Genomic DNA, 24,872 nt, shown 5'->3' on the forward strand with positions numbered 1-24,872 from the left:
ATGGATTACGAATGCTATATAAAATGGCCGTAATCGAATAGATTTTTTACTTATATTTATATATTTAAAATTTTACCCAAAGGCGAAATATTGAATTTTATTCAATATAATAAAAATCATGGAATTATAAAGTGAAAAATCTATATATCTATTATATTGCTTATTTCGATTCAAAAAATATGAATGGAATATGAAGGAAAAACATTATTCTGGTTGATCCTGCCAGTATTATATGCTTGTCTCAAAGATTAAGCCATGCATGTCTAAGTACACACGAATTAAAAGTGAAACCGCAAAAGGCTCAATTATATCAGTTATGGTTCCTTAGATCGTTAACAGTTACTTGGATAACTGTGGTAATTCTAGAGCTAATACATGCAATTAAAACATGAACCTTATGGGACATGTGCTTTTATTAGGCTAAAACCAAGCGATCGCAAGATCGTTATATTGGTTGAACTCTAGATAACATGCAGATCGTATGGTCTGTACCGACGACAGATCTTTCAAATGTCTGCCCTATCACTTTTGATGGTAGTATCTAGGACTACCATGGTTGCAACGGGTAACGGGGAATCAGGGTTCGATTCCGGAGAGGGAGCCTGAGAAACGGCTACCACATCTAAGGAAGGCAGCAGGCGCGTAAATTACCCACTCCCAGCTCGGGGAGGTAGTGACGAAAAATAACAATACAGGACTCATATCCGAGGCCCTGTAATTGGAATGAGTACACTTTAAATCCTTTAACAAGGACCAATTGGAGGGCAAGTCTGGTGCCAGCAGCCGCGGTAATTCCAGCTCCAATAGCGTATATTAAAGTTGTTGCGGTTAAAACGTTCGTAGTTGAACTTGTGCTTCATACGGGTAGTACAACTTACAATTGTGGTTAGTACTATACCTTTATGTATGTAAGCGTATTACCGGTGGAGTTCTTATATGTGATTAAATACTTGTATTTTTCATATGTTCCTCCTATTTAAAAACCTGCACTAAGTGCTCTTAAACGAGTGTTTATTGTGGGCCGGTACTATTACTTTGAACAAATTAGAGTGCTTAAAGCAGGCTTCAAATGCCTGAATATTCTGTGCATGGGATAATGAAATAAGACCTCTGTTCTGCTTTCATTGGTTTTCAGATCAAGAGGTAATGATTAATAGAAGCAGTTTGGGGCATTAGTATTACGACGCGAGAGGTGAAATTCTTGGACCGTCGTAAGACTAACTTAAGCGAAAGCATTTGCCAAAGATGTTTTCATTAATCAAGAACGAAAGTTAGAGGTTCGAAGGCGATCAGATACCGCCCTAGTTCTAACCATAAACGATGCCAGCTAGCAATTGGGTGTAGCTACTTTTATGGCTCTCTCAGTCGCTTCCCGGGAAACCAAAGCTTTTGGGCTCCGGGGGAAGTATGGTTGCAAAGCTGAAACTTAAAGGAATTGACGGAAGGGCACCACCAGGAGTGGAGCCTGCGGCTTAATTTGACTCAACACGGGGAAAACTTACCAGGTCCGAACATAAGTGTGTAAGACAGATTGATAGCTCTTTCTCGAACTATGGGTGGTGGTGCATGGCCGTTCTTAGTTCGTGGAGTGATTTGTCTGGTTAATTCCGATAACGAACGAGACTCAAATATATTAAATAGATATCTTCAGGATTATGGTGCTGAAGCTTATGTTAGCCTTCATTCATGTGGCAGTAAAATGTTTATTGTGTTTGAATGTGTTTATGTAAGTGGAGCCGTACCTGTTGGTTTTCCCATTATAAGGACACTAGCTTCTTAAATGGACAAATTGCGTCTAGCAATAATGAGATTGAGCAATAACAGGTCTGTGATGCCCTTAATGTCCTGGGCTGCACGCGCGCTACAATGAAAGTATCAACGTGTATTTCCTAGACCGAGAGGTCCGGGTAAACCGCTGAACCACTTTCATGCTTGGGATTGTGAACTGAAACTGTTCACATGAACTTGGAATTCCCAGTAAGTGTGAGTCATTAACTCGCATTGATTACGTCCCTGCCCTTTGTACACACCGCCCGTCGCTACTACCGATTGAATTATTTAGTGAGGTCTCCGACGTGATCACTGTGACGCCTTGCGTGTTACGGTTGTTTCGCAAAAGTTGACCGAACTTGATTATTTAGAGGAAGTAAAAGTCGTAACAAGGTTTCCGTAGGTGAACCTGCGGAAGGATCATTATTGTATAATATCCTTATCGTTAATAAATATTTGTTATAATACAAATAAATACAATTTACCAAAATAAAATATTACAAAATGATTCCACGGAATCAAAAGTTAAAGTCAAAATAAAATGAAGATGGCTTTTATTTTATATGTGGGGCTTGGCAACCTCATAAAAAGACTTTAACATTATTAATGTTGCTGTGCGTATTTGTGGCAGTACTTACTACAACAACGGCGTTTCCTATAAAAACAAATTCTCGAAAATGGAAATCGAAGAAACTAAACTAAATTCGAAAGTAGAAGTCGAATTAAAATAAAAATAATTTTGAATGTGTGGTAATCAAAATAAGTGTGTGTGTATATGGACCATAATATACACGCGTTGCGAATATGTATTGTTCATCTATGTTATGAGCATACGTTGGCTAATGCAACAACCTAAAATATACAATGTTTGTACCTGTCATCCATCAGGTTAATGTTTTATATAAATTTTGCAGTATGTGTCACCCAAAATAGCAAACCATAACCAGATTATTATGATACATAATGCTTATATGAAACTAAGACATTTCGCAACATTTATTTTAGGTATAAAAATAAATTTATTGAAGGAATTGATATATGCCAGTAAAATGGTGTATTTTTAATTTCTTTCAATAAAAACAATATTGACATTATATAAAATTGAATTATAAAACTCTAAGCGGTGGATCACTCGGCTCATGGGTCGATGAAGACGCAGCAAACTGTGCGTCATCGTGTGAACTGCAGGACACATGAACATCGACATTTTGAACGCATATCGCAGTCCATGCTGTTATGTACTTTAATTAATTTTATAGTGCTGCTTGGACTACATATGGTTGAGGGTTGTAAGACTATGCTAATTAAGTTGTTTATAAATTTTTTATAAGCATATGGTATATTATTGGATTAAATAATGATTTTATTCATAATATTAAAAAAGAAATGAAAAACATTATCTCACATTTGAATGTGAAAAACGAAGAGAAATATTTTCTTTTTCAATCAAATAATACTGAGAAATGTCTAGCATAAAAAATTGAAATATTTTTCATCTAGAATTGTCTCTTATTAATGATTCGGAAAAAGAAAAATCTTGGTTTTGTTATTATTCTTCGTTGGTTCGTTAAATGGATAAAAATGACTTTGCTTACAAGAACTATTGGAACTATTTATAACGAATTTAATTGATTGTTTTATCATTTATATATAAAGAATTTATGGCAAAATATAGTTATATATACAACCTCAACTCATATGGGACTACCCCCTGAATTTAAGCATATTAATTAGGGGAGGAAAAGAAACTAACAAGGATTTTCTTAGTAGCGGCGAGCGAAAAGAAAACAGTTCAGCACTAAGTCACTTTGTCTATATGGCAAATGTGAGATGCAGTGTATGGAGCGTCAATATTCTAGTATGAGAAATTAATGATTTAAGTCCTTCTTAAATGAGGCCATTTACCCATAGAGGGTGCCAGGCCCGTATAACGTTAATGATTGCTAGATGATGTTTCCAAAGAGTCGTGTTGCTTGATAGTGCAGCACTAAGTGGGTGGTAAACTCCATCTAAAACTAAATATAACCATGAGACCGATAGTAAACAAGTACCGTGAGGGAAAGTTGAAAAGAACTCTGAATAGAGAGTTAAACAGTACGTGAAACTGCTTAGAGGTTAAGCCCGATGAACCTGAATATCCGTTATGGAAAATTCATCATTAAAATTGTAATATTTAAATAATATTATTAAGAATAATGTGCATTTTTTCCATATAAGGACATTGTAATCTATTAGCATATCCCAAATTTATCATAAAATATAACTTATAGTTTATTCCAATTAAATTGCTTGCATTTTAACACAGAATAAATGTTATTAATTTGATAAAGTGCTGATAGATTTATATTATTACAGAGCGTTAATTTTTCGGAATTATATAATGGCATAATTATCATTGATTTTTGTGTTTATTATATGCTCTTGTATGATTAACAATGCGAAAGATTCAGGATACCTTCGGGACCCGTCTTGAAACACGGACCAAGGAGTCTAACATATGTGCAAGTTATTGGGATGTAAACCTAATAGCGTAATTAACTTGACTAATAATGGGATTAGTTTTTTAGCTATTTATAGCTAATTAACACAATCCCGGGGCGTTTCTATATAGTTATGTATAATGTATATTTATATTATTTATGCCTCTAACTGGAACGTACCTTGAGCATATATGCTGTGACCCGAAAGATGGTGAACTATACTTGATCAGGTTGAAGTCAGGGGAAACCCTGATGGAAGACCGAAACAGTTCTGACGTGCAAATCGATTGTCAGAATTGAGTATAGGGGCGAAAGACCAATCGAACCATCTAGTAGCTGGTTCCTTCCGAAGTTTCCCTCAGGATAGCTGGTGCATTTTAATATTATATAAAATAATCTTATCTGGTAAAGCGAATGATTAGAGGCCTTAGGGTCGAAACGATCTTAACCTATTCTCAAACTTTAAATGGGTAAGAACCTTAACTTTCTTGATATGAAGTTCAAGGTTATGATATAATGTGCCCAGTGGGCCACTTTTGGTAAGCAGAACTGGCGCTGTGGGATGAACCAAACGTAATGTTACGGTGCCCAAATTAACAACTCATGCAGATACCATGAAAGGCGTTGGTTGCTTAAAACAGCAGGACGGTGATCATGGAAGTCGAAATCCGCTAAGGAGTGTGTAACAACTCACCTGCCGAAGCAACTAGCCCTTAAAATGGATGGCGCTTAAGTTGTATACCTATACATTACCGCTAAAGTAGATGATTTATATTACTTGTGATATAAATTTTGAAACTTTAGTGAGTAGGAAGGTACAATGGTATGCGTAGAAGTGTTTGGCGTAAGCCTGCATGGAGCTGCCATTGGTACAGATCTTGGTGGTAGTAGCAAATAATCGAATGAGACCTTGGAGGACTGAAGTGGAGAAGGGTTTCGTGTGAACAGTGGTTGATCACGAGTTAGTCGGTCCTAAGTTCAAGGCGAAAGCCGAAAATTTTCAAGTAAAACAAAAATGCCTAACTATATAAACAAAGCGAATATAATACACTTGAATAATTTTGAACGAAAGGGAATACGGTTCCAATTCCGTAACCTGTTGAGTATCCGTTTGTTATTAAATATGGGCCTCGTGCTCATCCTGGCAACAGGAACGACCATAAAGAAGCCGTCGAGAGATATCGGAAGAGTTTTCTTTTCTGTTTTATAGCCGTACTACCATGGAAGTCTTTCGCAGAGAGATATGGTAGATGGGCTAGAAGAGCATGACATATACTGTTGTGTCGATATTTTCTCCTCGGACCTTGAAAATTTATGGTGGGGACACGCAAACTTCTCAACAGGCCGTACCAATATCCGCAGCTGGTCTCCAAGGTGAAGAGTCTCTAGTCGATAGAATAATGTAGGTAAGGGAAGTCGGCAAATTAGATCCGTAACTTCGGGATAAGGATTGGCTCTGAAGATTGAGATAGTCGGGCTTGATTGGGAAACAATAACATGGTTTATGTGCTCGTTCTGGGTAAATAGAGTTTCTAGCATTTATGTTAGTTACTTGTTCCCCGGATAGTTTAGTTACGTAGCCAATTGTGGAACTTTCTTGCTAAAATTTTTAAGAATACTATTTGGGTTAAACCAATTAGTTCTTATCAATTATAACGATTATCAATTAACAATCAATTCAGAACTGGCACGGACTTGGGGAATCCGACTGTCTAATTAAAACAAAGCATTGTGATGGCCCTAGCGGGTGTTGACACAATGTGATTTCTGCCCAGTGCTCTGAATGTCAAAGTGAAGAAATTCAAGTAAGCGCGGGTCAACGGCGGGAGTAACTATGACTCTCTTAAGGTAGCCAAATGCCTCGTCATCTAATTAGTGACGCGCATGAATGGATTAACGAGATTCCTACTGTCCCTATCTACTATCTAGCGAAACCACAGCCAAGGGAACGGGCTTGGAATAATTAGCGGGGAAAGAAGACCCTTTGAGCTTGACTCTAATCTGGCAGTGTAAGGAGACATAAGAGGTGTAGAATAAGTGGAGATATTAGACCTCGGTTTGGTATCGTCAATGAAATACCACTACTCTTATTGTTTCCTTACTTACTTGATTAAATGGAACGTGTATCATTTCCTAGCCATTATACGGATATATTTATTATATCTTATGGTATTGGGTTTTGATGCAAGCTTCTTGATCAAAGTATCACGAGTTTGTTATATAATCGCAAACAAATTCTTTAATAAAACGATGCATTTATGTATTTTTGATTTGAAAATTTGGTATAACTCCAATTACTCAGGTATGATCCAATTCAAGGACATTGCCAGGTAGGGAGTTTGACTGGGGCGGTACATCTCTCAAATAATAACGGAGGTGTCCCAAGGCCAGCTCAGTGCGGACAGAAACCACACATAGAGCAAAAGGGCAAATGCTGACTTGATCTCGGTGTTCAGTACACACAGGGACAGCAAAAGCTCGGCCTATCGATCCTTTTGGTTTAAAGAGTTTTTAACAAGAGGTGTCAGAAAAGTTACCATAGGGATAACTGGCTTGTGGCGGCCAAGCGTTCATAGCGACGTCGCTTTTTGATCCTTCGATGTCGGCTCTTCCTATCATTGTGAAGCAAAATTCACCAAGCGTTGGATTGTTCACCCATGCAAGGGAACGTGAGCTGGGTTTAGACCGTCGTGAGACAGGTTAGTTTTACCCTACTAATGACAAAACGTTGTTGCGACAGCATTCCTGCGTAGTACGAGAGGAACCGCAGGTACGGACCAATGGCACAATACTTGTTCGAGCGAACAGTGGTATGACGCTACGTCCGTTGGATTATGCCTGAACGCCTCTAAGGTCGTATCCGTGCTGGACTGCAATGATAAATAAGGGGCAATTTGCATTGTATGGCTTCTAAACCATTTAAAGTTTATAATTTATTTTATAAACGACAATGGATGTGATGCCAATGTAATTTGTAACATAGTAAATTAGGAGGATCTTCGATCACCTGATGCCGCGCTAGTTACATATAAAAGCATTATTTAATACAATGACAAAGCCTAGAATCAATTGTAAACGACTTTTGTAACAGGCAAGGTGTTGTAAGTGGTTGAGCAGCTGCCATACTGCGATCCACTGAAGCTTATCCTTTGCTTGATGATTCGATAAATAAATGATTTTTTCCTGTAGCCAAACACCTCGTCATCAATTTAGTGACGCATATGATATTGTCCCTATCATATAATTAATATAAAGACTTTAATGGATTGTGTCAAGTTGCCAAACACCTCGTCATCAATTTAGTGACGCATATGATATTGTCCCTATCATATAATTAATATAAAGACTTTAATGAATTGTGTCAAGTTGCCAAACACCTCGTCATCAATTTAGTTTTTTTTTTTTTTTTTTTTTTTTTTCTTTAGCGTGCGTTTATTTATTTAAAATCTGTCCTAGTGGACAATAATTAAATGGTTTTGCGGGGGAACATTAGCTTAAGGGATACTATTGTACATGTATTTGTGGCGGGTTTTATATGTGTTGTCTATTGTTGTGGAAGATCGAGAGGGTGTCTCCTCATGAGACGTCTGCTTGTTTGGCTATTGTCTAACAGGTTGGTGGCGAGGTGGTTAGGGTGGTTTTCGAGCCTTTTCAGGTATCTCTCGCTGAGCCTGGAGATTTCATCAGCGACTTGTGGGATTCCAAGTTCCCTATGTATGGCGACATTCTCGTGGTAGGGATGCGCATTACAGGCAATTCTCAAGCACCTATTCTGGAACCGCTGTATACGCAGGCGATTCGTGTGGCTTGCCGTGCCCCATAGCTGTATCCCGTAGGTCCAGATGGGCTTGAGAATTGCCTTGTACACCAGGATTTTGTGGTTCTGCCTTAGCTTGGACCCTCTCCCAATAAGCCAATGCATCTGCCTCAGACGCGCATCGGCCTGTATGCGTTTGCTGACGATGTGGGGACGCCAAGTGAGCCTGCGGTCCAGGGTAAGTCCTAGGTACTTGGGTGCGGGTGCGTTGGGAATGATGACTCCGTTTAGCGTGACCGGTGGGCAGTCTCCTCTCCTTAGTGCAAATGTTGTTTGGGTAGATTTTTCCGCGTTCACTACGATGTTCCACCTGCTGAGCCAGGGATGTAGCGCGTCCATTTGCCTTTGGATTGTTTCGGAGGCTTCTCGTGGGTCGGATGAGGAGGCGAGGAAAGCCGTGTCATCTGCATAAGTCGCTATAGTTAGGTTCCTGGAGGGGATTATGGGAAGGTCTGCGGTTGTAAAGGGTGTACAGTATTGGTCCGAGCACACTGCCTTGCGGAACTCCAGCTCTGATCAGTCTGGGTAGGCTTATTGCACTTCCGCATCTGACTTGGAATGCTCTTCCCTCAGTGTAGGATTTGAGGAGGGTAAAATGGGGGCTTGGGAGGTAGGATTTGAGTTTATGGAGGAGTCCAGGATGCCAAACTCTGTCGAATGCCTGCTTCACGTCGAGCATTACAGCGCAGCAGTATTTCTTTTGCTCGAATGCCTCGAGGATCCGTTCGACTAGCCGGTGGCATTGCTCTGGTGTTCCGTGGGAGCGCCTGAAGCCAAACTGGTGATCGGGGATCAAACCAGCCTCATCCAGTACTGGCAATACTCTGCGCAAAAATACTCTTTCGAGTATTTTGGAGAGGATTGCCAGCAAACTAATCGGACGATAGGAGGCGAGATTGGCTTCAGGCTTACCAGGCTTGAGGAGGACAATAACCTCTGCTCTTTTCCACTCTTCCGGGAAGTACCCTAGCCGGAAGCAGCTGTTGTAAATGCTGGCCAGCATTTGTGTGCAGCGGGATGGGAGCATTTTTAGGGCCGCCGCATCTATACGATCCAGGCCTGGAGATTTGTTGTTCTTCAGTAGAGCAATCTCCTGCGCAACTTCCTCAGGGTCGACTGGTTCCAACGGGGGACCGGGAGAGCTTGGGCTATTGAGAAACCGGGCTGTTTCAGCATGTTCTTCGGCAGTGCAGCAGTCGAACGGAGAGAAGGCGTTGTAAAGGTGTTCGGCGAAAGCTTCTGCTCTTTCAGCATCCGAAAGGCACCAGGATCCATCTGCTTTGCGCACTGCGGAAACCTTTTTGGCTGGTCGTTTAATGTGGCGGGTGACGTTCCACAGATTGTGGTCTGGGTCCCCGGGAGAGAGTTCCTCGAGGAATCTGAGGAAGGAGTCCTGGCGTAGGCTGGAGATCTTGTCCTTCAACTCCTTTGTGGCGTGATTGAGCGCTGTTTTGTCTCTTGGATTGCGCGTCAAGAACCAAACTCTCCTGAGACGCCTCTTCTCAGTCACGAGTGCCGCAATTTCCGGGGACCAGAGGTGGAGGTCCCTGCTAGGTGTTCTCGCAGTCTTTGGTGGCGGTGGGCTTGCGAATTCCGCAGCGTTTTGCATCTGCCTGGTGAGATTCCCGATAGCTTCATCAATGTTCCTGGGTGTGTTGAGGATGGGTTCGGATTGACGGTGGAGAGCATCCAGGACGCGAACTTGGCGGCGTCGGTATATTTTCCAGTGAGCCTTCTGAGCGGGGTTTTCCTGAGGACTGGCGTGTTGATTAGCACGTTTATTGCACAGTGGTCTGACAGGAGATCAGCATTTGTTGTGCAGCTGATCTTCGCATGCCCTATGCCTTTCGACACAGCAAAGTCCAGTAGGTCTGGAGTCTTGAGGGGATTCGTTGGCCAGTGAGTGGGCTCGCCAGTGGAGTGGCAGTCCAGTCGGTGGCGTTGCAGGTACCCAAACAGAGTTTTCCCTTTGGGGTTGTTGGCGCGCGATCCCCACCAAGAATGTTTGGCGTTATAATCTCCAGCTGCTATGAAGCGGGGCCCAAAATGCTCGAAGAACTCACTGAGGTGAGATGCTGTTATGCGGTATCTGGGGGGAAAGTAGACCGCTCCAATGTCTAAATCTCCTTGCGGGCTGACAATCCTGATGACAGGACATTGTGCCCAGTCTTGCTGAAACGCGGGCAGCTCTAGGTATTGAATACCGCTCCTGATGAGGATGGCTGCTCCACCGCGTGCTCTGCCAGAAGGATGGTCTGCATGGATGAGGTCATATCCGCTGATATTAAAGTGGGATCTGGGGGAGAAGTGGGTTTCGGCTACGAGTAGGATATCGATCTGGTGGGTCTTCAGATGGTGCTCGACTATGGCCTTGCTGTTCTGCAGGCCGTTCGCATTCCAGACGACTAGGTGGAGCTTTAGTTGCATGACTTGCTGTTGAGAATGGTGGCCACCAGCTGTGTCATCTGGGTGAACATGCGCTCCATCATCCTTTCCATCATTCCTTCCATGCGAGCGAACATCGCTTCTATCTGACCGGAGTGTGGGGTTTCTGTTTGGGTTTGGACTGGGGTTGTGGGATTCTGCGGTGCTGCGTGCACTCCGTTGAGGGCGTCTCGGTAGCTCCTGCCAGAGGTGACGTTTGGTGATGCCACGGGCGGCGCCTTGTTAGCATTAGCGACGGGCCTTGTTTTCGGAGCAGCGAGTGCTTTGGCCCTTTTGTATGCAGGGCATCCCTTGAAAGACGCAGGATGGTCCGCCTGGCAGTGGAAGCAGCACGCTTTGTCGTCCTCCCTCTTCTCACATGCCCTCGATTCGTGAGGGCCTCCACACTTTACACATCGGTATTCCAGGAAGCAGTAACGCTGTGTATGACCGAATCCTTGGCACCTGAAGCATTGAGGCACGTCGTTGAACTTCTGCGGCGGTTCAATGGTTACTACCGACCTGCAGATCCGCTTGACTTGGTAGACGTCTTTGTTGTTGCTGGAAGGCTCCAGGTTGGCGAAGAATATTCCCAGCGGTTCTTTAGTTCTTCTGCCAATGGGATTGTGCAGATCTCTAACAGCGTGCCCTTGTCTGCGAAGGTCTTCAATGATTTCCTCACGATCGGTGGAGTGGTGGAGTCCTTTGATGACAACCTTGTATGCACGTTCATCTTTCGGCTGGAAAGTCCGATGCCTCTTGTTTTGGGCCACAAGTTGGAGACGCAGAGCTGTATAGGACTCTTTGTCCGGCATCATGACACGTACGTTGTTGCCATTCACGGTCTTGTAGGTAAAATTGTTCTTCGGGCCTACAAGAGTCGTGATCATCTTGACGAGTGCCGAGATGTTGGTCACATCGGGGATAAAAATCGGAGGTGGCTTGATGGTCTTCGGGGTGGGCTTTGGTTTCTCGGGGGTCTTGGGCTTGGAATCGTCTTTAGGTCCGGGTTCGTCATCAGAGCTCTCTTGGTCGTACTCGTCTTCTTCGGTCGAGAGTAAAGCGAAGGCGTTGTTGGCGAGCTTCTTGCGCAGAGCTGCGCTAGTGCTTGGCTTATCTTCCAGCTCCTCTCCCTGTGCTTTCTTTGCCGGTTTTCGCTTTATCTCGCCCGGCTCTGTATGCGAGGTGCTTCCCTCGCTGCTGGAGCTGCTCTTGCGTGTTCTCAGAGCCTTTTTGCGTGGTGTTGTTCCAAGCTTGTGGGTGCGCGGGGGGGCCTGCCAGTCCATCTTCTCCAAAGTTGATAAGGAGTGAGGAGGGGGGGGGGGGGGGAAGCTGGGCACCGTAAGCCGGTGAGCCAGGCAGCACGTGGCTGCTGCTTTGCAATTATACCGCTGCTTCGAGCACTGGGTTTTTTGCGCTGATAACACGCACACTCGGGTGTGCGATGGTGTTAGTGCGAACTACCGTTAGGTACGTTGGCTGGGCCAATCAAAACGCGCGACAAGATCACGCGACGCGAAGTGGCTGGGCACAAGTAACGGGACTTACAACTGTGAACAATTTGCTAACAATTTGCTAACAATTTGCTGTCGATCCGCAGGCACGTCTGCACTCGTCGAGTGTTCGATCGCGACTGAAATAATATACATATGAAAATGATTAATTATTATATGTATATGGGAAAAAATGCAGAGATATTCCCATATTCTCTTAGTATTATAGAGAAAAGCCATTTAAGTGAGAGGGTATAGTAGTGTAAACCACCGGAATTACGACAGAGGGTTCAAAAACTACTATAGGTAGGCAGTGGTTGCCGACCTCTCATATTGTTCAAAACTTATGTATTCATATGATTTTGGCAATTGTATGAGTAAATTAAATAATATACATATGAAAATGATTAATTATTATATGTATAAGGGAAAAAATGCTGAAATATTCCCACATTCTCTTAGTATTATAGAGAAAATCCATTATAGTGAGAGGGTATAGTAGTGTAAACGACCGGAATTACGACAGAGGGTTCAAAAACTACTATAGGTAGGCAGTGGTTGCCGACCTCTCATATTGTTCAAAACTTATGTATTCATATGATTTTGGCAATTATATGATTAAATTAAATAATATACATATGAAAATGGTTAATTATTATATGTATATGGGAAAAAATGCTGAGATATTCCCATATTCTCTTAGTATTATAGAGAAAAGCCATTTAAGTGAGAGGGTATAGTAGTGTAAACGACCGGAATTACGACAGAGGGTTCAAAAACTACTATAGGTAGGCAGTGGTTGCCGACCTCTCATATTGTTCAAAACTTATGTATTCATATGATTTTGGCAATTGTATGAGTAAATTAAATAATATACATATGAAAATGATTAATTATTATATGTATAAGGGAAAAAATGCTGAAATATTCCCACATTCTCTTAGTATTATAGAGAAAATCCATTATAGTGAGAGGGTATAGTAGTGTAAACGACCGGAATTACGACAGAGGGTTCAAAAACTACTATAGGTAGGCAGTGGTTGCCGACCTCTCATATTGTTCAAAACTTATGTATTCATATGATTTTGGCAATTATATGATTAAATTAAATAATATACATATGAAAATGGTTAATTATTATATGTATATGGGAAAAAATGCTGAGATATTCCCATATTCTCTTAGTATTATAGAGAAAAGCCATTATAGTGAGAGGGTATAGTAGTGTAAACGACCGGAATTACGACAGAGGGTTCAAAAACTACTATAGGTAGGCAGTGGTTGCCGACCTCTCATATTGTTCAAAACTTATGTATTCATATGAATTTGGCAATTATATGAGTAAATTAAATAATAAACATATAAAAATTAATATTTATTATATGTATAAAAAAAAAATAATCATATTATATATGAATAATGGAAAAAAAATGAAATGTTCCTATAATCTCTTAATATATAAGAGAATAGACCGTATGTTGGGTGGCAAACGGAATTGAAAATACCCGCTTTGAGGACAGCGGGTTCAAAAACTACTATAGGTAGGCAGTGGTTGCCGACCTCCCGCATTATTCGAAATATTTATTTCGGATTATGTTTATATTGGTTACATAAAATAAAGTATATTATTATCCGTACAAATTTGTTTCTCAGTTCTATAGAACACGGGACTTGGCTCCGCGGATAATAGGAATATACGCTTTTTAGATAATATCGTTGAAACAAAAGTCAAGTTTCTATTATATATAGAATAACAAATCGTTTCCATATATTATCGTTAATTTTTGGAGGCAGGCAAATATTAATTTATTACCTGCCGTATAGTTGGATTATTATATCGTTACGGTATAATACAAATATGGATTCTTATGAAAGAAATATAAAATTATATATTAAATGTGGAAATATTATCATATGCGCTTGGTTTTATGTTATATATTACCAGAGAGATATATGAAAAGAGATAAATTTTAAATTTATCTTCAAAATGCAAATGATTTAACTTAATATTTATATTGGTTAAACAAAAATTGTACATGTGTGGATACAATAATTATGTATGTTGGAAATAAAATGATATTTTATAATGAAATATGTATATATAAAAAGATAAAATTATAGAAATATATATATTACAATAATTATATGAAATTCTTGTTATATTGGTAAAACAAGTATAAATTAAAAATGAAAATATGGATTACGAATGCTATATAAAAATGGCCGTAATCGAATAGATTTTTTACTTATATTTATATATTTAAAATTTTACCCAAAGGCGAAATATTGAATTTTATTCAATATAATAAAAATCATGGAATTATATAAAGTGAAAAATCTATATATCTATTATATTGCTTATTTCGATTCAAAAAATATGAATGGAATATGAAGGAAAAACATTATTCTGGTTGATCCTGCCAGTAGTTATATGCTTGTCTCAAAGATTAAGCCATGCATGTCTAAGTACACACGAATTAAAAGTGAAACCGCAAAAGGCTCATTATATCAGTTATGGTTCCTTAGATCGTTAACAGTTACTTGGATAACTGTGGTAATTCTAGAGCTAATACATGCAATTAAAACATGAACCTTATGGGACATGTGCTTTTATTAGGCTAAAACCAAGCGATCGCAAGATCGTTATATTGGTTGAACTCTAGATAACATGCAGATCGTATGGTCTTGTACCGACGACAGATCTTTCAAATGTCTGCCCTATCAACTTTTGATGGTAGTATCTAGGACTACCATGGTTGCAACGGGTAACGGGGAATCAGGGTTCGATTCCGGAGAGGGAGCCTGAGAAACGGCTACCACATCTAAGGAAGGCAGCAGGCGCGTAAATTACCCACTCCCAGCTCGGGGAGGTAGTGACGAAAAATAACAATACAGGACTCATATCCGAGGCCCTGTAATTGGAATGAGTACACTTTAAATCCTTTAACAAGGACCAATTGGAGGGCAAGTCTGGTGCCAGCAGCCGCGGTAATTCCAGCTCCAATAGCGTATATTAAAGTTGTTGCGGTTAAAACGTTCGTAGTTGAACTTGTGCTTCATACGGGTAGTACAACTTACAATTGTGGTTAGTACTATACCTTTATGTATGTAAGCGTATTACCGGTGGAGTTCTTATATGTGATTAAATACTTGTATTTTTTCATATGTTCCTCCTATTTAAAAACCTGCACTAGTGCTCTTAAACGAGTGTTATTGTGGGCCGGTACTATTACTTTGAACAAATTAGAGTGCTTAAAGCAGGCTTCAAATGCCTGAATATTCTGTGCATGGGATAATGAAATAAGACCTCTGTTCTGCTTTCATTGGTTTTCAGATCAAGAGGTAATGATTAATAGAAGCAGTTTGGGGGCATTAGTATTACGACGCGAGAGGTGAAATTCTTGGACCGTCGTAAGACTAACTTAAGCGAAAGCATTTGCCAAAGATGTTTTCATTAATCAAGAACGAAAGTTAGAGGTTCGAAGGCGATCAGATACCGCCCTAGTTCTAACCATAAACGATGCCAGCTAGCAATTGGGTGTAGCTACTTTTATGGCTCTCTCAGTCGCTTCCCGGGAAACCAAAGCTTTTGGGCTCCGGGGGAAGTATGGTTGCAAAGCTGAAACTTAAAGGAATTGACGGAAGGGCACCACCAGGAGTGGAGCCTGCGGCTTAATTTGACTCAACACGGGAAAACTTACCAGGTCCGAACATAAGTGTGTAAGACAGATTGATAGCTCTTTCTCGAATCTATGGGTGGTGGTGCATGGCCGTTCTTAGTTCGTGGAGTGATTTGTCTGGTTAATTCCGATAACGAACGAGACTCAAATATATTAAATAGATATCTTCAGGATTATGGTGCTGAAGCTTATGTAGCCTTCATTCATGGTGGCAGTAAAATGTTTATTGTGTTTGAATGTGTTTATGTAAGTGGAGCCGTACCTGTTGGTTTGTCCCATTATAAGGACACTAGCTTCTTAAATGGACAAATTGCGTCTAGCAATAATGAGATTGAGCAATAACAGGTCTGTGATGCCCTTAGATGTCCTGGGCTGCACGCGCGCTACAATGAAAGTATCAACGTGTATTTCCTAGACCGAGAGGTCCGGGTAAACCGCTGAACCACTTTCATGCTTGGGATTGTGAACTGAAACTGTTCACATGAACTTGGAATTCCCAGTAAGTGTGAGTCATTAACTCGCATTGATTACGTCCCTGCCCTTTGTACACACCGCCCGTCGCTACTACCGATTGAATTATTTAGTGAGGTCTCCGGACGTGATCACTGTGACGCCTTGCGTGTTACGGTTTTTTCGCAAAAGTTGACCGAACTTGATTATTTAGAGGAAGTAAAAGTCGTAACAAGGTTTCCGTAGGTGAACCTGCGGAAGGATCATTATTGTATAATATCCTTATCGTTAATAAATATTTGTTATAATACAAATAAATACAATTTACCAAAATAAAAATATTACAAAATGATTCCACGGAATCAAAAGTTAAAGTCAAAATAAAATGAAGATGGCTTTTATTTTATATGTGGGGCTTGGCAACCTCATAAAAAGACTTTAACATTATTAATGTTGCTGTGCGTATTTGTGGCAGTACTTACTACAACAACGGCGTTTCCTATAAAAACAAATTCTCGAAAATGGAAATCGAAGAAACTAAACTAAATTCGAAAGTAGAAGTCGAATTAAAATAAAAATAATTTTGAATGTGTGGTAATCAAAATAAGTGTGTGTGTATATGGACCATAATATACACGCGTTGCGAATATGTATTGTTCATCTATGTTATGAGCATACGTTGGCTAATGCAACAACCTAAAATATACAATGTTTGTACCTGTCATCCATCAGGTTAATGTTTTATATAAATTTTGCAGTATGTGTCACCCAAAATAGCAAACCATAACCAGATTATTATGATACATAATGCTTATATGAAACTAAGACATTTCGCAACATTTATTTTAGGTATAAAAATAAATTTATTGAAGGAATTGATATATGCCAGTAAAATGGTGTATTTTTAATTTCTTTCAATAAAAACAATATTGACATTATATAAAATTGAATTATAAAACTCTAAGCGGTGGATCACTCGGCTCATGGGTCGATGAAGAACGCAGCAAACTGTGCGTCATCGTGTGAACTGCAGGACACATGAACATCGACATTTTGAACGCATATCGCAGTCCATGCTGTTATGTACTTTAATTAATTTTATAGTGCTGCTTGGACTACATATGGTTGAGGGTTGTAAGACTATGCTAATTAAGTTGTTTATAAATTTTTTATAAGCATATGGTATATTATTGGATTAAATAATGATTTTATTCATAATATTAAAAAAGAAATGAAAAACATTATCTCACATTTGAATGTGAAAAACGAAGAGAAATATTTTCTTTTTCAATCAAATAATACTGAGAAATGTCTAGCATAAAAAATTGAAATATTTTTCATCTAGAATTGTCTCTTATTAATGATTCGGAAAAAGAAAAATCTTGGTTTTGTTATTATTCTTCGTTGGTTCGTTAAATGGATAAAAATGACTTTGCTTACAAGAACTATTGGAACTATTTATAACGAATTTAATTGATTGTTTTATCATTTATATATAAAGAATTTATGGCAAAATATAGTTATATATACAACCTCAACTCATATGGGACTACCCCCTGAATTTAAGCATATTAATTAGGGGAGGAAAAGAAACTAACAAGGATTTTCTTAGTAGCGGCGAGCGAAAAGAAAACAGTTCAGCACTAAGTCACTTTGTCTATATGGCAAATGTGAGATGCAGTGTATGGAGCGTCAATATTCTAGTATGAGAAATTAATGATTTAAGTCCTTCTTAAATGAGGCCATTTACCCATAGAGGGTGCCAGGCCCGTATAACGTTAATGATTGCTAGATGATGTTTCCAAAGAGTCGTGTTGCTTGATAGTGCAGCACTAAGTGGGTGGTAAACTCCATCTAAAACTAAATATAACCATGAGACCGATAGTAAACAAGTACCGTGAGGGAAAGTTGAAAAGAACTCTGAATAGAGAGTTAAACAGTACGTGAAACTGCTTAGAGGTTAAGCCCGATGAACCTGAATATCCGTTATGGAAAATTCATCATTAAAATTGTAATATTTAAATAATATTATTAAGAATAATGTGCATTTTTTCCATATAAGGACATTGTAATCTATTAGCATATCCCAAATTTATCATAAAATATAACTTATAGTTTATTCCAATTAAATTGCTTGCATTTTAACACAGAATAAATGTTATTAATTTGATAAAGTGCTGATAGATTTATATTATTACAGAGCGTTAATTTTTCGGAATTATATAATGGCATAATTATCATTGATTTTTGTGTTTATTATATGCTCTTGTATGATTAACAATGCGAAAGATTCAGGATACCTTCGGGACCCGTCTTGAAACACGGACCAAGGAGTCTAACATATGTGCAAGTTATTGGGATGTAAACCTAATAGCGTAATTAACTTGACTAATAATGGGATTAGTTTTTTAGCTATTTATAGCTAATTAACACAATCCCGGGGCGTTCTATATAGTTATGTATAATGTATATTTATATTATTTATGCCTCTAACTGGAACGTACCTTGAGCATATATGCTGTGACCCGAAAGATGGTGAACTATACTTGATCAGGTTGAAGTCAGGGGAAACCCTGATGGAAGACCGAAACAGTTCTGACGTGCAAATCGATTGTCAGAATTGAGTATAGGGGCGAAAGACCAATCGAACCATCTAGTAGCTGGTTCCTTCCGAAGTTTCCCTCAGGATAGCTGGTGCATTTTAATATTATATAAAATAATCTTATCTGGTAAAGCGAATGATTAGAGGCCTTAGGGTCGAAACGATCTTAACCTATTCTCAAACTTTAAATGGGTAAGAACCTTAACTTTCTTGATATGAAGTTCAAGGTTATGATATAATGTGCCCAGTGGGCCACTTTTGGTAAGCAGAACTGGCGCTGTGGGATGAACCAAACGTAATGTTACGGTGCCCAAATTAACAACTCATGCAGATACCATGAAAGGCGTTGGTTGCTTAAAACAGCAGGACGGTGATCATGGAAGTCGAAATCCGCTAAGGAGTGTGTAACAACTCACCTGCCGAAGCAACTAGCCCTTAAAATGGATGGCGCTTAAGTTGTATACCTATACATTACCGCTAAAGTAGATGATTTATATTACTTGTGATATAAATTTTGAAACTTTAGTGAGTAGGAAGGTACAATGGTATGCGTAGAAGTGTTTGGCGTAAGCCTGCATGGAGCTGCCATTGGTACAGATCTTGGTGGTAGTAGCAAATAATCGAATGAGACCTTGGAGGACTGAAGTGGAGAAGGGTTTCGTGTGAACAGTGGTTGATCACGAGTTAGTCGGTCCTAAGTTCAAGGCGAAAGCCGAAAATTTTCAAGTAAAACAAAAATGCCTAACTATATAAACAAAGCGAATATAATACACTTGAATAATTTTGAACGAAAGGGAATACGGTTCCAATTCCGTAACCTGTTGAGTATCCGTTTGTTATTAAATATGGGCCTCGTGCTCATCCTGGCAACAGGAACGACCATAAAGAAGCCGTCGAGAGATATCGGAAGAGTTTTCTTTTCTGTTTTATAGCCGTACTACCATGGAAGTCTTTCGCAGAGAGATATGGTAGATGGGCTAGAAGAGCATGACATATACTGTTGTGTCGATATTTTCTCCTCGGACCTTGAAAATTTATGGTGGGGACACGCAAACTTCTCAACAGGCCGTACCAATATCCGCAGCTGGTCTCCAAGGTGAAGAGTCTCTAGTCGATAGAATAATGTAGGTAAGGGAAGTCGGCAAATTAGATCCGTAACTTCGGGATAAGGATTGGCTCTGAAGATTGAGATAGTCGGGCTTGATTGGGAAACAATAACATGGTTTATGTGCTCGTTCTGGGTAAATAGAGTTTCTAGCATTTATGTTAGTTACTTGTTCCCCGGATAGTTTAGTTACGTAGCCAATTTTTTTTTTTTTTTTTTTTTTTGCTTTTCTTTTATTTATTGAATCTTCTTGTATAAGAACTAACAATAAGTTTAAAAATCTTAACTATAACAAGTATTTTTTGAACAGTTGTATTATTTTTCCAACTGTTCTATGATTAAGCGGCCCTAATAATTTATTCGCTGGGTTGGTAGGTCCTTTCGCCGGAGTCGGGAACGGCTGCTGAGCTGGATTAGACCTCGCGCTAGGTGGTTGGGGTGCGTGTAAAGCTTGCTATGGTATTTTTCCTTAAGTTCCGTGATTGCGTTGGTAACTGATGGGATATTTAAGTCTCTTTGGATGTTTTCACTCCGAACGTACCACGGTGCCCCAGTGATGGTTCTCAGGATCTTTGATTGTGCTCGCTGTATGATGTCAATATTGCTGTTGCTGGCATTGCCCCATAACTGTGAGCCATAGGTCCAGATAGGTTTCAATACAGAATTGTAGAGCAAGACCTTGTGGTCTAGGCTGAGCGGAGAACCAGAGTTGATGAGCCAGTGTAAGTTGTTGGCTTTGAGTTTAAGTTGGGTTTTTTTGGCTTCAATGTGCCTGCGCCATGTGAGTCTTCTGTCAAGGTGTACTCCTAGGTATGCTACCTCATCTGCTTTCGGGAGTGGTATGTTGTTCAACAAGAGCGGAGGACAGTCTTGTCTGTTTAGCGTAAACGTCACGTGCTTGCATTTTTGCTCGTTTACTTTTATTCGCCAGTCAGAGAGCCACTTCTCAATGTCGATGAGGTACAGTGCCAACTGTGCTGTGGCTTGGATAGGGGACCTTGAACGGCTAAGGATAGCTGTGTCGTCGGCAAATGTGGATACCGTTAAGCGACTATTTGTAGGGATGTCGGCTGTATATATGAGGTATAATGTTGGCCCAAGAACGCTGCCTTGGGGGACTCCAGCCTCAATTGTATGATCAGTGGAAGTGGCAGTGTTGCACCGCACTGCAAACTTTCTGTTATAGAGGTAAGACTTTAGAAGTTTGTGTGTGCTTTCGGGTAGGGATGTTTTAATTTTAAACATTAGGCCGTCGAGCCAGACTCTGTCGAATGCTTGGGATACGTCTAAAAATACTGCTGTACAGTATTCGCGATATTCAAATGCAGTTCTTATTTCCGTTGTAATACGATTCACCTGTTCAATGGTTCCATGGCTTTCGCGAAATCCAAATTGGTGGGCTGGGATTATATTGTGGTATATCAGATGTTGATTAAGTCGGATCAGCAGGCATTTTTCAAATAGTTTCGAGATACATGAGAGTAGACTTATTGGTCTGTAAGATGAAGCGACTGTGTGGTTCTTACCAGGCTTTGGAATCATTATGATAATCGACCTCTTCCATCGTTGTGGAAAGTAACCAAGTTTGGTGATGGCATTAAAGAGCTTGGTTATGTAGCGAACTGCAGAATGTGGCAGCTGGATGATCATTTCCGGTGTTATAAGGTCGCAGCCGGGGGATTTTTTCGGGCTGAGATTGTCTTTGATTATTTTAGTTACTTCTTTTGGGCGAAACACAATTGGGGTGTGTTGCTGGTGGCAGTTTACGGGATAGGACGGTAGCGCGAATGTGCTAGTAGCCTGGTTTGGCGTGAACACATTTTGTAGGTGAGCGGCAAATGTGGTGGCTCTGTCTTCATCACTACGGGCCCAGCCACCTGAGGAATTCCTTATCGGCAAAACGGTTTCAGTCGGTGGGCGAAGAGTTGAGAGGGCTCGCCACAGTGACTTTTGTTTTGTGCCTGTTGGTGTGAGTTGCTCTATGTATCGGCGCTGATCGTCGTCCTCTTCTTGTTTCAGAGCGTTGGCCAGTTTCCGTGTGGCTACTTTTAGCTTTTGTTTTGCAGTTGGGGATCTGGAGGATTGCCATTCTCTGCGTAAGCGTCGTTTTACGTGGACGAGTTGCTCGATTTGTACGTTGGTCTTTTTTGAATTAATTGTATTATTTGTTATTTTGGGCGTTGCAGTTAGAGCTGCTGCAGTAAGGATGGATTGCAATGCACACGTGCAGCTCTCTATATCAGATTCAGTATTGAGTTTTGGGTTTAGCTCAATATGTGAACTTATATATTTTTTATACCTGAGCCAGTTTGTTTTGTGGGAAGTCAGTCTGGATGGTGGTTTAACGTTTTCTGCGTGCCGGCGGAGGTGAATTAGTACAGGCGAGTGGTCAGATGACAGATCCGGCAGACATTCAGCTTTAACCAAACTGCGGGAAATATTTTTCGTAACTGCGAAGTCGATCAGGTCAGGCAGCTTATTGAGGTCTGATGGCCAGTATGTAGGACTCCCGGGGGAAACATGGTCGAGTTTATTAGTGGCTTTAATTATAGTCTTATAAAGCTGTTTTCCTTTTGGGTTCACAAGTCGCGATCCCCAGTGAGTGTGTTTAGCGTTGTAGTCGCCTGCTGCAATGAAGTGTGGCCCTAGTGCTTGGAAGAAATCCAGGAATTGATCTTCTAATACTGTGAAACGGGGGGGGCAGTATACGGCCGCTAGTGTAAGGAGAGTGTTGTCTTCCAGCTGAATGTTGATGGATGTGGCCTGAAGATGATTTTCCGCAAATTCTTTGTAAAAGTGGTGCTTCATACGGTTCCTTATGAGTATGGCGGTGCCACCGTGTGCTTTTCCGTCGGGATGATTTGTACCGTAGAAATGGTAGTCTCTTATTTGGAAATTGTATTTGCTTGTGAGATGAGTTTCCGAAAGAAGCATAACGTCGATATGCTTCTCATGTAGGAATTGAGCTAGCTCAAGTTTGCGCTGTGAGACGCCATTGGCGTTCCACGTAGCTATGCGTAAGGTAGCCATTGTTTATTTGTTTTGTTGGGCTACAAGCATTTGTATCAAAAGGTTTTGATTACGCATCATGTCTTGGATGGTGGTCTTCATGAATGTCATAAATTCCATCATGCTCTGTTGTAAGGCTTGGATCATAGCTTCAGTTTTTGTTTCCTGCTGCGCAGCTGGGCTATAGTTTTGTTGTGTGTCTAATTTTGTGTACACTTCATGTGGAGTTCGGGAATTTTGGGTTGGAGGCGTCATACCTGATTTTAAAACGTTTGCAAATGTTGTCTTGTTAGTGTTGGATGTAGGCCAGGGAGCGAAACTTGCTGCTTTCGAGAAAATTACTTCAGGATTTGTCTCTGATGGTATCAGCGTAGCTGTTCCTTGGTGTGCCCGCGCCGTGTTCATTCTTTTGTGAAGACGGGTTTTCAGCTCTTTGTAGATTGGACAGCCTCTGTAGTTTGCTGTGTGATTGCCCCCACAGTTATTGCATTTTTTCTCACATGCATTTTTTTTGTTAGTTTGACACTGTTTGGAGTCGTGGAGATCTCCACAGACTACGCACACCGGGCGAAGTGTACAATACGACCTTGTGTGGCCGTACTCTTGGCAGTTTGTACATTGTACGTAGCCAATTGTGGAACTTTCTTGCTAAAATTTTTAAGAATACTATTTGGGTTAAACCAATTAGTTCTTATCAATTATAACGATTATCAATTAACAATCAATTCAGAACTGGCACGGACTTGGGGAATCCGACTGTCTAATTAAAACAAAGCATTGTGATGGCCCTAGCGGGTGTTGACACAATGTGATTTCTGCCCAGTGCTCTGAATGTCAAAGTGAAGAAATTCAAGTAAGCGCGGGTCAACGGCGGGAGTAACTATGACTCTCTTAAGGTAGCCAAATGCCTCGTCATCTAATTAGTGACGCGCATGAATGGATTAACGACGGACGTGTTTTCGTTGCGCTCGTGTACAGATTGCGAAGAACTTGGTTTTCCGTGTTTGGAAAGTAATAAAATCGGTGAATTAGTGCTCCGCGAAAGTCGTGTGCTAATTTTCGTGTGTTATAAACAAGCGGTTTGGAAGTAATTAACAATTAATTGTTGGGAATTTTCCACTTAGCACGTGCTGAAGGCGAACTTACGAGTAAGTTTTTCGAGTAAGCTTTTTGATCAGCTGTCACAAAGCTTATTGGTGGGAGTCACTGCTAAGGTTTGTGTCTAGGGAGAGTTTTAGTGCTACCAGACTCTACCGATAGGTGGAGCTCGAGTTCCAGAGCAACTACCTTTTGTCAGCGAGTAAACGAGCATACGGTTGCTGGCGTCGACGGTAGGTGGAGCCACCATCGTATTTATGCCGATGGAGAGCGACAGCAGCGCGAGTGCCTTGAGCGGAAGTAGTGCCTCGATGAAGTCCAGACGAGGCAGGCGCAGAAGCCATCTGGCATCTAAGAGCTCGGCGCCAACGCAGGCGAAATTGGTTGCCCTGGCATCGAATGGAGTGCCAGAACCCGTTGGGGTACTGGAGGAGCCGTTTTCGTCGCTGGAGGACGCCCGGGCGGCTACGGAGAACGCTGCCATTGATGCTGCCCCCCCCCACGCTGCTGCCACCGCTGCTGATCCTACTGCTGCCCCTGCTGCCGACCACACTGCTGCCTCCGCCGTTTTCACTGCTGCTAAAATTGTTGCCACCACTGCCACTGCCGCCACCGCTGCCGCCCGTGCTGGGCAAGCAGCCATGATGGCAGAGCTGTCGGCCACACAGCGCATGGTGAGAAGCAGCTTCCGCAGACTAGGAGAAGTGGACACGGAAGAGCTCTCATATGCTATCAGCCGCTACGATGAGCTGGTGTTGGCGCTAATGCTCCGGTGCGGAGAGCTGGAGACGCGGCTTGCTATGCCGCCACCGCCGCCGCCGTCGTTGAATCTGTTGAAAAATACGGCCGCCAATGCTCCCCAGATGCAGCAGGTTGCACCCATCGCTGCCCCGCGGACTACCAAGGTCCGCGAGACGTGGTCAGCGGTGGTGAAGTGCGACGAC

General features: G+C 41.0%; 4 non-coding genes and 1 pseudogene across 4 annotated transcripts; all 5 read left to right on the forward strand.

The window, feature by feature from the left end:
- The first annotated feature begins 206 nt into the window (after positions 1–206).
- Positions 207–2,196, forward strand: LOC116803180. Its single transcript, XR_004363447.1, has one exon. It is a non-coding gene; the product is annotated as a small subunit ribosomal RNA (ribosomal RNA).
- A 686-nt stretch (positions 2,197–2,882) lies between these two features.
- LOC116803184 lies at positions 2,883–3,060 on the forward strand (annotated as a pseudogene).
- A 394-nt stretch (positions 3,061–3,454) lies between these two features.
- Positions 3,455–7,415, forward strand: LOC116803181. The gene has a single exon (XR_004363448.1). It is a non-coding gene; the product is annotated as a large subunit ribosomal RNA (ribosomal RNA).
- A 6,973-nt stretch (positions 7,416–14,388) lies between these two features.
- LOC116803186 lies at positions 14,389–16,383 on the forward strand. The gene has a single exon (XR_004363451.1). It is a non-coding gene; the product is annotated as a small subunit ribosomal RNA (ribosomal RNA).
- Positions 16,384–17,070: 687 nt separating this feature from the next.
- Positions 17,071–17,249, forward strand: LOC116803179. The gene has a single exon (XR_004363446.1). It is a non-coding gene; the product is annotated as a 5.8S ribosomal RNA (ribosomal RNA).
- Positions 17,250–24,872: the final 7,623 nt, after the last annotated feature.

The sequence above is a fragment of the Drosophila sechellia genome, unplaced genomic scaffold (assembly GCF_004382195.2).
Source record: "Drosophila sechellia strain sech25 unplaced genomic scaffold, ASM438219v1 U_302, whole genome shotgun sequence".
In the NCBI taxonomy this organism is placed as follows: domain Eukaryota; kingdom Metazoa; phylum Arthropoda; class Insecta; order Diptera; family Drosophilidae; genus Drosophila; species Drosophila sechellia.